Below are 18837 nucleotides of genomic sequence, written 5' to 3' on the forward strand. Positions count from 1 at the left end.
ATGTGAAAAAAAATGAAAATTTCTTGTTATTTATCAGTTGAACCCTATTATTTAAATATTAGTTAGAAATACAGTTTTGTTCAGGAACTAGATAATATATTTCTTAAGCTATCTGCAAAAGTTGAAGCAAATTATTTTATATACTTCAAAACTAGAAATTTTTTTATTCATACTCCTTTTTTTTGTTTTATTTTTTTTTCAAATGCTTTCATGGCATTAATATCAGGGCAGAACATAAAAAAGGACATTAATTTGTAGCCGACAGCTTCCTAAAATTTAAAAAGCTCATTTGACAACTCAATGTCTTTTTCTCCTCTCTTCAAATATCTTCATGATATTTTCTTTTAAATGTTTTTCAACTAATAACTATAAAAGTTTCTCACTAGAGTACATCCAAAATCTATAATTCTTATTCAGCTTGAGCCTAGAACTTTTATAAACCGGTCATCTTTGCAGTTTTCGTTTACTTTCATGTCTAATATGGTTCTGAAACATAGACGGGGCGAAAGTTCGGTAGCAACGTACTGCTTTTTGCTCGCTTGGTCTTTACTGAATTTTAACCTGCAGAGGGTGCTGATTCAGCTACATGGAACAATCATTTACAGCAAATGAATATCGTCGGACTATGACCAACTCCCTCCGCTTTGGCTCTATTATTAGATTTTTTGAAATAACTTGAGTTGTTGAATTGTTGGCGTTACCTTATCAATTTTTATACTTAACTGCGGCAAAACTGTTATCTTTCTCTCTTGCACAAACGACTTGATTAGTGATAAGTATTATTTTCTTTCGAAATTTTTGGCGAAAAAAAAAAGCATGAACAGCTCTTTAAAAAAAAATTATTATTTGTTTTTATCTCTGAATTTTGTATTTGTATCATATTCTAAAACTGGAAGTATTCGAGCGGAAAAGGAAAATAAAAAGCACGTAATTTCGCGTTCATGTAAGTCAAGATATTTCTCTTTTTAATACTTTTTCTACACAGGGGATTATACATGATATATGCTATCTGAAAAGGTGTATTGAAAACGATGATAATTATGATTTTGATTTATCATTTAAGACAAAAATAATAAAGTTAATAAATAGCATAAATTTCAGTATGTTTGATGCAAAATCTGAAAACATTTATTCAGTATCAAAAACTCAACCACGCTGTTTACATTTTGGCATCTTTTTTATTGTCTAATTTGAATAATTACGCTTCTTATGTTCTTTAATGTGACTTCGTTTTTTTCATAAGAAATAAAGTTTTTAAAGTTTCTAAAAACATTATTTTGTAATCGATTTTTTTTTCATTTCGATGAACTAGAATAATAAGATTTTGTGCAGTTTTGTGTTTCTATGACAATACAATATTTTAATACTTTCAATGCTCAGTTACGAGTTAATCAATTCATTCAAATTAAAGTTCGATTCCACATAAAAGGCTCCTCCTGATAGTGAATTTAAAGATGATTCTATTAAATTTGTTAAAAGGAATCATAAAATATTACAGACTAAAATTAAAATTAAAAGTGTTTATAATTTTTTTATTAGTGTCATAGAAGACAGTATATTTTATTTAAATATGAATGTTAAAACAAAATTATAAAAATCAGAGATGCTGAAAATGATTCTTAGAAAAAAATATCATAAAAAAAGGATTGTTATTCATTAAAATTAAAAGTGCATTAATGCTGGTAAGATTTTAATTTACATAGAATATTTCCATTAGAATTTCAAATTTTTTTATTAGTGTCATAGAAGACAGTATATTTTATTTACATGGATTTTAATTTACATGGAATATTTCCATTAGAATTTCAAATTTCCATTAGAATTTGAAATTTTTTTTATTAGCGTCATAGAAGACAGTATATTTTATTTAAATATGAATGTTAAAACAAAATTATAAAAATCAGAGACGCTGACAATGATTCTTAGAAAAAAATATCATAAAAAAAAGGATTGTTATTCATTAAAATTAAAAGTGCATTAATGCTGGTAAGATTTTAATTCACATTGAATATTTCCATTAGAATTTCAAATAATTTCATTTCGATATTTATGTTTTAGAAAAGAAAAGAAATCATATTCTGATTTGTGTGTGCACTCGCACTAATGGAACTGTAGTCTTAAAATGCTTTTTTTTTTCATTCTTAAATAATTTTATTTAAATTAGTATTTCGGAAATCTACATTACAAGATATCATATAACAAAATTTAGATTATAATTTTACTAAATTGGTTTATATGAATCTACGATGCTTAGGAGATCTGCATTACAAGCTATCACATTATAAGACTTAAATTTTAATTTTCAAAATTGATATAAATAACTCTAAACATTTGGAGTGTGAAACATTCCGAGACCATTGTTTTAATTCCGAAATGCATGCATGATATTTTTTCCTCAAATGCATAAATTCCCTCATATTCAATTCACGAATGCATAAATACTATAAATGTAAATATAAACTTCCTTATGCACTTTCAGTATGGCATTTATTATTTTCAAAATGTCTAAACTGAATAGGTGATTTGAAAAAAAAAAAAAAAGACTTTTTTAAAAAGTCCAGAAAATGGAACTTGGTTCAAATTTAGAAACTGTTAAAAAGAACTGTATATTTTAAACGTCTATTTCAAACCCATTTTTCACTCAGTTCCAATAACACAGAGACCTTCTGACAATAATTCATAAGGTTCTTCGCACCATTTCATTCCTTGCTATTTTTAACACTAAACGCTTCTGTGACATCCATTAGGAGCTATTTTTTGTTCTGAGAAAGCCCCTGCTTCTCTTTCCTTTTGCCAAGTCAATCGATTCGTTTGATTGACTTCTAAACAGCTAAGGTTTGAAGAATTGGCTAAGGTTTGCTGCTCACATGCAAAATAATTCTTGCTTCCCAAGTTGATATAAATGGAATTTTTACAATAAAGTAGGAACAACTTGAGAGATCAATGTGGAAAAAGACAGATTGAATAAATAAATTTGTATGCTCGCGTGCACGCACAAAAAAAGAGATGTTACATAAGAAATCCAACGACTAAATGCCTAAATTCTGATGAAATAGAACATTAAATTTCATATAATCAATATATCAAGATCATGATCAATACCTGTTTCACATATAAGCTATAGCTTAGGTCCCTAGCTTTCTTGGGACCTCTCTAAAATATTGTACGAATGGCATAGTGTCATATGTTCTAAATGCACAACTTAAATGTATTTTCAGAAGGGCCTAAATCTCAAATATCTTAGGGGCACACCAATTCTAAATCCGGCTCTAATCATAACCATTGATAAAATAATCATGCAGAACTGAGATGCCCTATTCCAGAACACCTTAAATCAAAGCAAAAAAATCCAGTCTAATCATACGCCAATAGCTAATTACTAATCCTTTGGCAATAAGTATATACAGGAAACCTTAAAAAGGGTAGATTTGGTATTATTAAATCTACATTTTTATGAAGGATATTGCATTTAAAATGAAAAATTTATATAAAATGTAAACTTATATTTATCTGTAAAAACCACTTAAAAAAATTCAAAAATATCAAAGTAAGACTATGGAGGCCACATATCTCCAAACGTCCACTTCACAAGCTGTTGGCCATTACATTTCCATATTCCTTACCTTTACTCGTTTGCAGATTTTATTGCTCATCTACCCAAAACATCAACATGTTGGTATATAGCCAAATGTATTGAGATATCAATGGGGGAATTCTTCCTTGGACTTTCTTATATGGTTACATATTATAGCATCTTCTCTTATTTTCATTTGAGATTGATTTCATTGATTTATTTTCTTCTCTACAAGATCTGGATGCATAATCGGGGCAAGATGGCATAGAGACCAAGGTGGCAAATCCTTGTAGCCCATAGCAGTCAGCATGTAGTAATGCTGTTTAGCGCATTTTATGCTTCATAATAGAATGCAGAAAACTGAAAATCTATTTGGGACAGCTTCATTACTATCAATTGCATCCAAAATTAAATACAGACCCTAATTTTGTTCGCAAAATTGTATGCAAAATTTTATTTATCTATGGTCCTTCGAGCAATTGTGTTTAATACGCATATATACGCACGCGAATATATAGACCAACAAGTGTTCAACTCCTTAAAAGAAATGGTCAAGAAATGAATATATGTCTAAAATTCTGGGTAAAAATCAGTATACCAAATTTCATATAACTTATTGCATTTTTAAGTTCTTGGGTTCACATGCGCATTGACAGATAAACAAATAAACGGATTAACGGATTTTATCCAAGTTCTGACAGATATTTTCAAGTTTAGTGTTAAAACTCTATACCAAATTTCACCACTTCGGCTCAGTAGGTTTTTCAGTTTTCGTCTTCACAGAGAAATAGATATAATTCTAAATATGTATTTTTTATAATCTGGGAGAGAGCGGTGGATCTATAACATGGAGATTCGTCAAAGTCTCCAGTTCGAATTTTTTTACTGATTTCAATACGTATTCTTTGCATATAAGCGAGGTTAAGAAATCAGTATTAAATCAATGGGCAAATAATTCCACGCCTACTCGCTCACCTATAGGGTCCTGAACAGTTAAATAATAAATTTCTTTTATACAATACACTGAATTACAAAGATCGATGCACGTAAGGCATAATCTCAGATTAAGAAATTGATTGGCTGAGGGCTTAAAAACATCAACAAAAAAAATCCATTCATCTGTCATTTTAAGCAGCAAATAGGTGCAATTAAAGTAATAAATTATCTACATTTATTAAGCACAGTGACTTTCCGTGCCTTTCTCCATTCTTTATAATTAGTGTTAATTACCTATAATCTATTACTTGTTCTACACCCTGTATATTTTCTTTGCTGAATGACTTATTGCTTATCAGTACTGCAAATTACGCGTGCCTGCAATTATTGCACTTAAGAGATAAATAATCTTGGTTCTACACGAAGTCCACTTAGTTTAATTATGTTTTCCTCTCTTGGAAATAACTTCTACGAATAAACAGAAGTTTTCTTTTCTCCTATTAAAAAATAATTAGTAATCTCTAAAATAATTAGTAATTTTTTTTTTAAAAAAAACCGCATTTTGTGTCAACACTATGAATAAACAGATCATATGAACAAGATAAGATAAAATTAAAGAATGCATTTATGTGTTTTTTATTTTCATACATATGAAGAGAAAATTATAATGCTGGTTAATTGACAATCAATGGGTTAATTATTAAAAAACTTGCAAATATTTTTTCCGAGAATCTTTTCTGTGGGAGTTTTCTGACAAGGCAGACTAGGCAACTGTTTTAGATCGCTGGATTTAGTGGAGGCCACAAGTAAGTCGATTAAAAAATATTTTTAGCGTAGCTGCCAAATAACTTTGTAAAATATGAAAATTCTATTAAAAAATTTTTAGATAAAATCGAGTATTACAAAATAATAAGATAGAATCAACACTTTGTCTTATATAATTGATGAGAGTCCTATCTATTTCATTATTTTCATATAGTTATTATAATAATTATAAGTGTACTGTTGTTATGTAAATGCTGCGCAAATCCTCAGTTATAATAAATTAATTAATACAAATATATAAATTTTCTCAAAAATAATAAAATAAAAAATGAAGTTAAGATAAATAATTAATTTGTTTATTAAATCTGTTGAATTGTAAAATTAAATTTATCAGTTTATTAAAAAAAAAATCTTCATGATGTTCGCTATCTAGCGTTGTAATATGCTTTAATCCGTGATTGTACCTTATAATCACTAAACAAGCATTGAATCAATTTAGTATTTTTAAGGTGTGGAAAAACTAGCTTTTGAATATTTATTAATATTGTCACTTAAATGAAGTTAGCTTAGATAAACCGTGTGTTAACTAAAATCAAAGATAACACTCGCTAATCTCAACTCGAGATTTTATTCAAAGAACTAAACTTTACATCTGTTTTTATCTACAAGATGAAATGATTCGAATCTTCCAGATTTGGAAAGATACAGAAATTATAAGAACATTCTAGAATAAACGAGATATAACATAAAGTAAATCAATAACAACACAATTATTAGACAACTTGCTTGTAGTCAGATACGAATTTGTGAACTGTCGCTTTCAGTTCATAGCATTCAACCACTGAGCCATTCAGTCCGCGCCAAGTTAGAACAAGTACCGTTACAATATTGTTACAAACCAGTAATTTGCTTCCCAGTACGACTAGTGTCATTGTAAGAAAGACAGGATGTACGATCTGTCCTGTCCATGCTAAGCATCAATGAACTCAGAGCTTGGCGACCATTTGGCGACAAAATGGATCATACTGGAAAGTTCGAGAAGTTTCACCAGAGACGTCCTGATTGGTCTGAAGATTCTAGCCCCGCCTCCCGGAACTATAAAAGACGGGCACTCTGAAGCTGCAAAAAAGAAGTTGTCGTCGTGTAAGTGAAGTCGTGTGAGAAGTAGCGAGTCGGCAGCTAAAGCGAGAAGGTCAGCCGTTGGAGAGACGGTAGAGCGAAGCTCCCAGGAACCCCTCTCCTGCTGGATTCTGTCTATCCGCTTCGTGTGCTGCTGTCTACTGAAGAGTGCTACTGTCGTCTACTGTGTTCTTCTCTGCTGTACATAGTTGTCGTCTTTGTGCTCGTCGTCTTTGTGCTTTCCTGTCTTCGTGTAAATAAACGTCGTTGTTTTTTTTCTACTGCCGCCTGCTAATTGAGCGTTCTCCACACCATATCACTTCCACTATCCAAACGAACCCGGAAATTTCGTAACAATATTATATCATAAAATGTTCAGTTATATACAGGGTTAGCAAGAAGTAAGTTACCCAATTCAGAGGGCTCTAAAATGCGTACTATTGATACAAATACAATAAAATTTGAACTACAGATTATTCAGAAGATGTGCTTTACATTTATTAATTAAAAAATTTAGTACAAAGATTCCCCAATAGATGGCACTGATTACACATGCACTAAATTTATGTCGATAGCTCTCACATTATTAAAAAATCACACCACAAGAATAAATTTGGACTCTTTTTTCCTTTTATTCTGGTCATCATTGCTTAGCAGGAGCTGCCCTGCTACCGCACACACACTCGCTAACGCTACACGATACACTGAAGTGTTTTTCCCTTTGCCGCAAGAGGGCAGCACAGTGACAGGTCGGAACATACCGCCCGCCTTGACATAATGTTGTCAACACACACACACAAGGAAAAACTATGAAATATCACAATTAAATGCACAATGCTGAATAAAAACACACAAATTCAGATTTTAAACACTACACATTACAAGGTAATAACATTAATCACACAATAAAGAACACTAATATAAGATTACACATCAATAGGTAAAATACAAATTTTTGAAATGGCTCTTTTATAAACTCCAGATTGAGTTTTAACTTTTACAACTCTGACCCTTTTATCTTCACCCAGATAACACTCAATTATTCTACCTAATGCCCATTTTTGAGGGGGTAGGTTTTCATCTTTAAGAAGCACTAACTCATTGATTTTTACATTATCTTTTTCTACCTTCCACTTGGACAAAGCTAGAGAATAGAAAATATTTAATAAAGTAAGTAATATGCATAACAAAATATTTTTTTTCTATATATTACTAACAGATATTAATCTCATATTCAATTTTCACATGAGTTTGATATAAATAGCTGCATTAATTTAAATCACAATTTCTTATGCAATACTATGAAGCAGTTCAACAGTTAATATATAAAAGTTTCACAAAATTGCTATAACAGAATAATTTCCATAAAACAGCAGTTCTATCACATTACCATAATAGTGAAACAGAATCGAAAGTTGTACAATTTTCATCAATCCATAATAATATTAAATCTTTTATCCGATGACATACTTTTGCCAAGAACAGGTTTATTTTTATTTAAACACCTTAACTCTTCTGAAAATTCCCTACTCTGGATTTCCTTTATTATGAAGGTTTCAGCCTTCCTAATTTCCTTTGTTTTCAAGGGACCCAGTCTCCTTTCAGTTGGACTTCTCAAGTTGTGGAGAAATCTGAAAACATAACTTATTACATGCAATATTTTAGTATAACTATTACTACAATTAAGAATATCAGTAACACATGAATTGTTCAAAGTAGTAACTAAAACACTTTCACAGTCAACTTTTTTGAGTTCACAGTCTACATCGTCCTTTATCACAGAGTCAGAGATTTCTCTGCACAGATACTCACTGTCTTTTAGAAAGGCAGGGCCTTCCCACCACAAGTTACTCTTGAGCATTTTGGACGGATTTACACCACGACTGATAAGATCAGCTGGATTATCACCTGATGAAACAGGTCTCCACTGCTCCTGACACGAAAGGTCTTGAAGTGTGGCTACACGGTTTGCCCCGAAGGATTTTAACTGGGACGTCTCTTTTTTAATCCATGACAGCACAATCATACTATCGCTCCAGTAATAGATATTGGACACTTTCAGTCGAAGAGCCGACTGGATACGCTGCATCAATTTCACCAGCAGCACAGCAGCGCAGAGCTCCAATCTCGGGATCGTGAGCTTCTTCAGTGGAGCCACTCTGGATTTACTGGCCACCATCTTGACAACAACCTCACCAGCAGGTGTTTGGGATTTGCAGTACACAACAGCTCCAAAGGCAGCTTCAGAAGCGTCGCTGAAACCATGAAGCTCTATAGCTTCGACGTCGGAAAATGGAAGAATACATCTGCTCACCTTGATGTTGTTAATGCACTGTAACTCGGTTGAAAACTTCTCCCATTCACTATGATTTTCAGGAGGAAGCTGATCATCCCATTGAAGATTCAGAAGCCACAATTTTTGTAGAAAGATTTTCGCTAGTGAAATCACAGGACCAAGAAGGCCCAGAGGGTCAAACAACTTGGCTATTGTGGATAGAACTGTTCGTTTAGTATGAACATCCGTTGAAGTTATGGACACCTTAAAACGAAAACAGTCATTAGTATGGTCCCACGTGACACCTAAAGTTTTGTTATCACAGTCTGCAAAGTCGTAGTTGCATCCAGAAGTGGTAGACAACTGAGGATGATTGCCTCGCCATTTATGCAAGTTCATGCCAGCTCGTTTTAACATGGAAGTGAGCTGCTGTTGCATCTCTATGCATACGGGTAAAGTCTTAGCACCAGATAGCACATCGTCCACATAAAAATCTTTCTCAACAACGGGTGCTGCAAGGGAAAAATTGTGTCCCTCATCCCTTGCAATTTGAATTAGCGTTCGAGTAGCTAAAAATGGGGCACTAGTAGTACCGTAAGTAATTGTCGACAGTTCAAACGTTTTCACTGAACCATACTCACTGTCCTTCCAAAGTATTCTTTGTAGGTTTCGCTGACTGGGATGAATGTAAATCATCCTATACATTTTCTCAATGTCCGCAATAAATACATATGGATGTTTGCGGAATCGCATCATAATTGAAATTAAGTCCTCCTGCACAATTCCTCCATTAATTTGTAAGCTATTGAATGAATTTCCATTCGTGGTTGCACTAGAGGCATTAAATACTACACGAAGCTTAGTGGTCATTTTCTCTGGTCTATATACTCCATGATGGGGCATGTAATACACTGTTTCTGGTTCTGTCTCATGCGTCACGTCTCTCATATGTCCCAACTTTTCATACTCATTAATAAATTCTTCATACAATTTTAAATAAGTTTTATCACTAGATAGTTTACTCCAAAGTGAATTTAACCTTTTTAATGCTATACTTTTAGACTCGCCTAAACAACTAGGTTCTTCTTTAAGTGGGATTGTGACTACATATTTTCCACTAGGCTCTCTATAATGAGTTTTAACAAAATGTTCCTCAGCGATTTTTGCCTCATGGGATTTAGGGGTCTCTAACTCAACAGTTTCTAGTTCCCAGAATTTTTTCATGGTATTGTTTAAATCTTCATCAATAATTAACCCACAATGAATTTTTGGGGAATCAAATTCCATTACATTACCGCAAGCCAAAAATCCAAAAACACTATTTTGAAAAAACAACTCTGCATTTGATGAGTAGATCTTTTCTGGCCTCAACAAATGATAGAACGATTTAGCACCTAGGAGACAATCAACTTTTTGGGGAACCATAAAATTATCAGCCAAATTAATATTAGAAGGAATTTGTTCTTTAACATTTAAATATTTAACTGGGGTTAACTCAGTGATTTTATCTACAACAAGAAACTCAAAATTTTGCTTAAAGCTCTTATCAGCATTTGAAATTTCAGCTTTAATAAATTTGTTAACAGTCATTGAGGAATTATTTAAACATGAAATTGTTACATTTATTTTTTCTTGTTTAAACCCTAATCTGTTTGCACACTCCGAAGTCATAATATCGGACTGACTTCCTACATCCAGCAACCCTCTAACACATTGCAGATTCCCAAATTTATCTCGAATATAAAATTTAGCCGTGCTTAACAATACAGTTCTCATTTGTTTATTTTCAACCGTACTCGTAGCTGAAAATGTCGATTGCACATTTTCATTAGTTGCGCAAGAAGTTGGATAAAAGGAATTAACTTCCGGGTTTAAAGTTGAACTTTCCCCTTTATTAACTATGGTACTAGTTTCGGTTTTACCACTCCCACTGAAATGATCAAACTCTCTGGGATAATGAAGTAACCTATTATGAGGTTTATTACAAAAGCAATTTCTTGCAGAACACTTTTTCACATTGCACATTGGTGAGAGGCATTTAAAACATAAGTTTTGGGATTTCACAAATGCAACTCTATCACTAACAGAAAGTTTTTGAAATTCCTGACATTTAAATATTGAGTGGTTGTTCTGGCACATAACGCATTTAGAATTAGTATTCGATAAGAACACTTTAGAAACATTTCTATTACGATTCTCAAAATTTCCTTTACCGAAATTCCTTTGCTCATTTCTATTCGTAACGAATGCGCGGGAAAACGAAACGCACTCAGTTTTGGTTTTGGTTTTAGAAGCCACAAATAAATCACATTCTCTACTTAATTCCTGCACATTAAAAACAGATTCTCCTTGTTTAATACTGATATGACTTTTTAAATCTTGAGGAAGAGTGCTAAAAATCTGATCAGAAACCATTAACTCACACAATTTAGAAAAATCATTCACATTACGAAGTTGAATGTAATACTCAAAAACAGATCTAACTCTTGAAGCAAATTGCGCATAATTTTCTGTTGACAATTTTACTGCACTTTTAAATTGTTTTAGACATTCTTGATAAGTTGGTTGAAATTGTTTTAAGACAATAGATTTAATTTTTTCATAGTCACTCAACTCTTCTTCTTTAATGTAAACCATTAAATTGCCAATTCTATCCCCTAATAGATTTAATAGAATTTCCGCTTTAAATTTATGACTAACTCTTTTTGTTTTGAAAGCTTTTTCGAGCGAATTGAAAAAGAGATTAAAACATTCAGCATTTTTGGGAACAGGAATCGTCAAAACTTTGATACTCTTAATTAAATTCTCTAAACTAAAACTCTGTTCATTATCGCTAAACTCACACGATGAGGATTTGAGTTTTAAAAGCTCTATTTCTTTCTCTACACGCAAAAGCGAAAGCCTTTCAATCTCCAATTTTTGTTCTAATGAACGCCTTTCGTTTTCGGCTTGATCCGAATTTTTACTTCTTTCGTCTGAAATCTCTTTAATTAAATTTTTCACAACCTCAATTCTTTGCTTATAAATGTCACTATTCTCAATTATACTTATCAAATCTACAACTTTAGCGGAAGATGCAAATTTAATATTTAATTCCGTACACAAACTCTTTAATTCGTCTTTCTTCAAACTAGACAAAGACATAATGAAAATTTAAGTAATTGAACACTTACCCACAATAATTATCCTTGAGAATTGGGACGAGAGAATAAGCGAAAACACAGAGAACAGAAACAGAAAACACCACTCAAGCACAAGTTTCGTTTCCTAAGCCTACGCTAATCCACTTCGCATATTTTCACACACAAAAAAAAACGTAATCCATCGCTGATCGCTATTTTATCTCCTCCGAGACGGACCATATGATTACACATGCACTAAATTTATGTCGATAGCTCTCACATTATTAAAAAATCACACCACAAGAATAAATTTGGACTCTTTTTTCCTTTTATTCTGGTCATCATTGCTTAGCAGGAGCTGCCCTGCTACCGCACACACACTCGCTAACGCTACACGATACACTGAAGTGTTTTTCCCTTTGCCGCAAGAGGGCAGCACAGTGACAGGTCGGAACAGGCACTTTAACACAAATGGCATTTATTTGCATATATTGAAAATGTGAAACATAATTTGCGTTACAGAGTATGTCTATTACCATTTTTCTTTGCACGAACGTTAGTTTCTTCTCTGTTCGTCATGCCTACATTGCAAGAAAAAGGGCTACTGGTGAAATTGTTCTACCAGAACCAAAAAAACTCCGTTGCAGCTCTAAAGGAATTTCGTCGTTATATTCAGATACGAAAAGGTCCAATGTCTCCAGGTGGCCTACAAAAAATGATGCAGAAATTTGAAAAAACTCGGCAACTTGGCATTCTTTCAGGTAGACGAGGAAAAAAAAACCCGTCTTCTAGCGTCGAAAATGTTGCGACCGTGCTCGTTGAAGCCAGCAGTCAGTCGTCACATAATAGTGTGAGTTTGCCAGTTGTTTTCCATGTTCTGGATGTGCCGTATTCAACTATACGAAAAATCGTACGGCAGATTTTGCATTTTTATCCATACAAAATCAAGTCTGTGCGCCTGTTGCAAGACGGGGGCTTAGAGGTCCGTGAAACTTTTGCACTTCAGTTCATTGTTCGAATGGTGCTTGACACAACTTGGCCATGAAACACCCACAACTGTCGAATTAGGGCAGAGGAATAATCCCACGTTATCCAGAAACAAACCTTGCATCCTGAAAAACTGACAGTATGGTGTGGTTTTACAGCTGCCTTTATCATCAGACCGCATTTCTTTGAATAGATAACTTCAAATGGAATACAAACCTGTTTCCTCACAGGACAACGGTACCATGATATGCTGAGGGATTTTGTAATCACAACTCTTCTACAGCGTGGATGCCTTCAAGACATCATTTTCAGGCAGGATGGTAAACCACCTCATATTGATCGTCGTGTAAAGCGATTGTTAATACAACATTTCACAGAAGCACGAGTTATCAGCCATCATTTCACAATAGCATGGCCTCTCTGCTCGCCGGACATCACCCCTTGCGACTTTTGGTTTTGGGGTTATTTGAAAGACAATATCTACCGACAAAGGCCATCATCTCTACCAGTTCTGAAGGACAACATTCGGCGCTATATTCTTAATATTCCGGCAGACTCACTTCAGTCATCTATAGAAAATATGGTTCCCCGATTACAGCATATTGTTGAAAATGAAGGAGAACATATTGAGCAATTTTAATTTCCCTTTATTTAACCATTATAAACAATATTAAATGGTTTTATATGTATTACAACGCCATCTAACGGTAAATTTTTGTACTATTTTTTTTTATTTAATAAATGTAAAGCGCGTCACCTCAATAATCTGTAGTTCAAATTTTATCTCATTTGGATCAATAGAATGCATTTTAGAGCCCTCTGAAATGGGTAACTTATTTCTTGCTAACCTTTTACATTAAATGAATTTCTTATATAATATTTATCTATCATATGAATTTTCGAATACTTTTGGTTATCCTTTCCAACAAATAATTTTTAAATTCTGATATAGGACCTTTGGAATGATTGTATTTCCAGCTGCTTGCAATTAAATTCATAGCTGCGCACCTGTTTATTTTCTGAACCCCATCCGATACATTAGCAGTTTCTCATGTAATTACTCAACTGAGAAACAACTGGAATTGAATATCGATCAGTAAATTGATGCTCTCTAATTTGGCAAGTTTCCTTTTAAGCCAATCCTTTTGGATACTCTTATTCATAAGTTTTAACAGTTTCCGAGAGAGAATAGATTAGATTAGAATGTAAAAGGAATCTGGTTTGAATTTTTGGAAATTTCAGACAAACGACATGCTATTTTATTCTGAAGTGAGAAAAGATTGATGATGAATAAAATTGCATAAATGTCTTTAGAAATCGGAAATTTTCGGGCAATTAAAAAAAAATCGGTTATATATATATATATATATATATATATATATATATATATATATATATATATATATATATATATATATATATATATATATATATATATATATATATATATATATATATATATATATATATATATATATATATATATATATATATATATATATATATATATATATATATATGGAAATCAATCCATATATATACCGTATATGTGTATGTGTGTAATGATACCTCTTAATATGTTGTAAATCTTAATTAATTTCTAAATTTTTATCTTAATTTAACACATGTTAACTTCATTCTTAAATGTTCTCTTTTTTACTGATCCAATTACCACCTTTTTAATTACTTCTAACACGCGCTTAACAATATTTTTGATTCCACCAATCTTACACCAGAAACAAAGGGATAAAAATCCCCAACACCTACACATCTTTTTAAAAAATATACCTATGATTCCTCTGCCTAAGCTGACATGTGGCAAAGAAATCTCTGTAAGAATCTCATTGCAAAATCACTGAAGGGAAAAATTTCTATCACTTTGCTCTTTTGCTGCTATGTAAACAGACATCAATATGATCATCGTGTGTGTGTGTGTGTGTGTGTGTGTGTGTGTGTGTGTGTGTGTGTGTGTGTGTGTGTGTGTGTGTGTGCGTGTGTGTGTGCGTGCGCGTGTGTGCGTGCGCGTGTGTGTGTTTCGGTGTGAATTTCGGCAAGTTCGAAGCCAAAAAGAAGAGACTTTTGGATTATAAAATCAATTTATCTTGCCACTGGAGACATATCTTGAACAAGGGAGCGAAGAACAGACCGCGTTCGTTCGGACCAGAATAAAAAAGAAATGGTACAAAAAATTTTCTCTTTAGTGATTTTGCTAAGAGTTTGATAGGGATTTCTTTGACTCATGTAGACTTAGAAAAGGGAATCTTTGGTATCTTTAAAAGAATGCCTTAGGCTTTAGGGAATTTTATTCCCTCCTTCTTGGAGTGGTAAATTCCGTATTTTTCAGAGCGCGTGAAATAATTAAAAAAAAAGGAGGGTAATTTGGGTCAGAAATAAGATAACATTCTAGAAATAACATGGGGTTATTAAAATTAAGAACTAGGAAATAAAAATTTCAAATTTGATTAAGAAATATCAGTACATATATATTATATAACATTTTTTTTATGTAAATCTATAGATTTTGACCAATATCGATGAAATTCGATTCTTGTCCTTTTCAAGAAAAGAAAAAAGATTACAGTCTTTTTTACAAAATCGGAAAGTTCATTGAATTATAAGATAAAAACTAAACAAACTTTTGCTGCTTTTCAACTATATTATCCAAAAATATTATCTCGGGAAAAAAATTTCAGATTATTTTAAAATTAAAGAACCTACCTTTTTCTGTGATCAGTTTCATTTCCATACTATTTTTTATTTTTAAAATTTTCATTTTTAATTTAATGCAAAATATGTAATGATGATATCATTCTTATCTACCGCGTGCCTTTTACAAAGTTAAAAAATACACCTCTTTGAACGACAATATCTCTGCTAATAATAAAAGATGAATGTGTGTGTGTTGAAACAGATACGAAATTAAACGCATAAATACCTTGGAAGATGAAAACATCGAATTAACTTTTAATTAGAATTTTAATTAATTAAAAATTGAGTTGAATTTTGTTGTTTTGCTACCATCACTTCTGAAAGTATTACACCATAAGAGTGATTTTTACATCTTAAAATTCAAAAAGTCTTATATTCAATAATATCAATGTAAAAGTGTACAAATTCCTGTAGAATTTTTGCAATTTTTGAAGGTGTTTTTTGCGCAATTTCCAGCTATAAATTACATTGTTTTCCTGGAATGCAAACCGTTTTCATTATTTCACCCATTATTTAATCATATGATTTTCTTCCCCTATTAAAAGCTTCAGAACCAGATTTTATTTCATATTTATGTAGTTTACAAAAGGAATAAAAAAGTGATATTACAGTATGAAGAATCAATTCTGAAGACAGATGAATCTTACATTCATCTATCTTCAATTATTAACACAGCTATGATATTATGGAAAAGTCTAAATTTGAAATGTTCATGCACACAATGAATGTAACGTATGTCAGAAAATTAAAGTAATGTGACTTTAATGTCTGTTAATTTGACAGTATCATGAACTTCTATATCTATACAATTTACCTATATTTAAGTATAATCAGTATTTTCGGCAAACCAGCTAGTCGACAAAGGCGAATAGTTTTAAATAAATGTACTCCATAATAATAATTTGATAGCTAGAAAATCCAAAACTCCGAACGAACAATCTACTTGCCAAAAAACGATTGGTACTTTTATTAATAAGATCAAAATGAAATGGTATGCAATTTCAAAAGTAGAGATTCTTTGCATCTTAAATGATGCTGAAAACAACTCTCTTAAAAGAAACGTTATTTTCCGAACTGAATCAAAATGTTGTTTCTAAATATTCTGATAAATTATTTATTCGGCTTTCTATTTAATGCATTGAATTGTATGCATTCTATTTCATCTCTTTTTTTTCTTTTTGCAAAACGGTGCATAATAATCATTATATGCTAAAATAACTTTCAAAAGGCAGATGTGAATTCGATAAGAATTTCAACGGAATTATTTGGAAAAGTTCTATACCATTGACGTCATCAGCGATAAGAGACTTTAATTTCACAACAGCTTCATCCATCCAAATTCATCAGCTATGCAGCTCTCCTGGAGATCTAAATCAATTCCATTTATTTCAAAGTTATATTAAAAATAAATCCTTTTGTTTATTTTCCGAATTCTCATTCAGAAATTTTGAATAGTTTCAAAGATTTACACAGTTTCATAATTAAAAAAAACAGTTTTTTACTTTCTAGTATACGTAATATAGTTATCGTCAAAACATTCAAACTTGAGATTTTGACGGACCTCTACGTTTTAAACCCCCCTGAGTTCGATAGACACATTTTTAGAAAATTTCCGTCTGTCTGTCTGACGAATATATATATTGTAATGTCTTGATCTAGACTGATCAAATAACGAAGCAGAATTTCCAGACAATTCTTTATTTTACAGCCCTATATATACAAAGGAACAATTTGTTCTAATCTTGGTTAAATAAATAGGTTTTTACACCTGTAGTAGGAGACACAACAGTCAAAGTCGAAGGTTTATCTTGAAACACAGTTGGTTCTTGGACTCCGAACTCGTGGGCGTAGTCCAACAGTCTGCCTACAATTCGTTTCTTCCCTTTTCCCTAAAAAAAAAAAGAACTCGCAATTTATTTCGGCCATAATCACCGCCTCTTAATTTACATTGGTCATTTGAGCTCTCTTTCGGCCAATCGGGGTTCAGAAATATGCTCTCTCAGCGACGCCAGTCGGTCGTGGGAAAGTCCTTTGTGTGATGCACCTTTCATAACTGACTATTCTGGAACACGGAGTTATCATAGTCCTTTCACAATGAGAAACATTTAGCATCCAGATGTTTGGACACCCCTTTCTCTTTGAAGGTACTCTCAATATATCTTGAATGAGGAATTCCCACATGTGGTCTTTCACTGTAGTCGCTAATGAACAGATGCGAAACCACCCAGGTGAAAAGATCCACCTTCTGGTTATCTGGAGGAGTTTAGTAAGTAACAGCGACGACACAGCTGGTTGTAAATGTCTTATCAGTACTGGGAAACGGGGAATGTTATAATATTAAATACTCATTAAAACTCGAATTTGTAGCATGATGACTTGAAATTCATTTTTAATCATTTTTCGTAATTGCTATATTTTTCTCTGATCAAACGTAATTTGAAAAATGTTTTCTCTTTTAAAGAATTTTAAAAAGTGATCCTAAAATTATTTTATTGAATAAAAGAAGAAGTCGATATATAAAAATTATCATCTTAATCTAGATTGTTTCCTTTTTTTTTTTTTTTCCTTTCATATTTGAATAAACTGCCATCTGTTCCAGAATCTTCATAGCGTATATCTTGCAAAATAAACTATTTAGACTCGTAGTTTGCTGGTAAAGAAGTCCCAGAATAAGTTAATAAATAATTGATGTTTGAAGCACCTTTTTCATTCATAATGCATGGCAACAGCAGAGTAAGCAATCTGTACCATTTATTTTTCTGAATTACTTATTAATGAAAGAAATTGCACCAAACAAAATAATGAATTTTTTATGGCAGTTCTTTAGCTAGAAGCATTTTTTTTAAAAACTCAACATCATTAATAATAAAAATTCTTTGATTAATACATTTTTTTAATTCAACTACCTAAGTAAAAAATATAGCATTTTTCATTATTTTTTTTTACTACAAAATATCAAATCTTTTTCCGGTTTTTAATTTTGACTATACATCTTGTGAAATGAAATGATTTAATGGAATATTATTAATGACTACTTGATATAATTCTTTTTTTTTTTCTAAATTTTACGAAAACGTTGAAGGATATTTAATTAAACGTCATGTTAAGAAATACTACACAGCCTTTTTTTTTCAACTTTTATTTCTGAATCCCAACATAAGATCATAACAAAAAGAAGCAGCAACTTTAAAAAATCATTTGTTTTTGATGTCGTTCTGAGGAATCGAAATTAGGAGGAAAAATTAATATCTTGGAACATTTTGCTGCGTTCAACTTCTGCTTTTTATTGCTTTGTAGAGATTTATTTCCACATCCATTCATTCATTTTTTTATCGAAATATGATATTCTA

The 18837-nt window shown here is 32.0% G+C and overlaps 1 protein-coding gene across 1 annotated transcript in view; it reads left to right on the top strand.

The window, feature by feature from the left end:
- Positions 1 to 867: 867 nt before the first annotated feature.
- LOC129971512 (maltase-glucoamylase-like) overlaps positions 868 to 18837 on the top strand; it is a 124282-nt gene continuing 106312 nt past the window's right edge. The window contains exon 1 of the mRNA XM_056085377.1: positions 868 to 943. The gene's annotated coding sequence lies outside the window, so the exon portion shown is untranslated. The remainder of the gene's footprint in view (positions 944 to 18837) is intronic.

This window comes from Argiope bruennichi, chromosome 1 (genome assembly GCF_947563725.1).
Source record: "Argiope bruennichi chromosome 1, qqArgBrue1.1, whole genome shotgun sequence".
Lineage (NCBI taxonomy): Eukaryota > Metazoa > Arthropoda > Arachnida > Araneae > Araneidae > Argiope > Argiope bruennichi.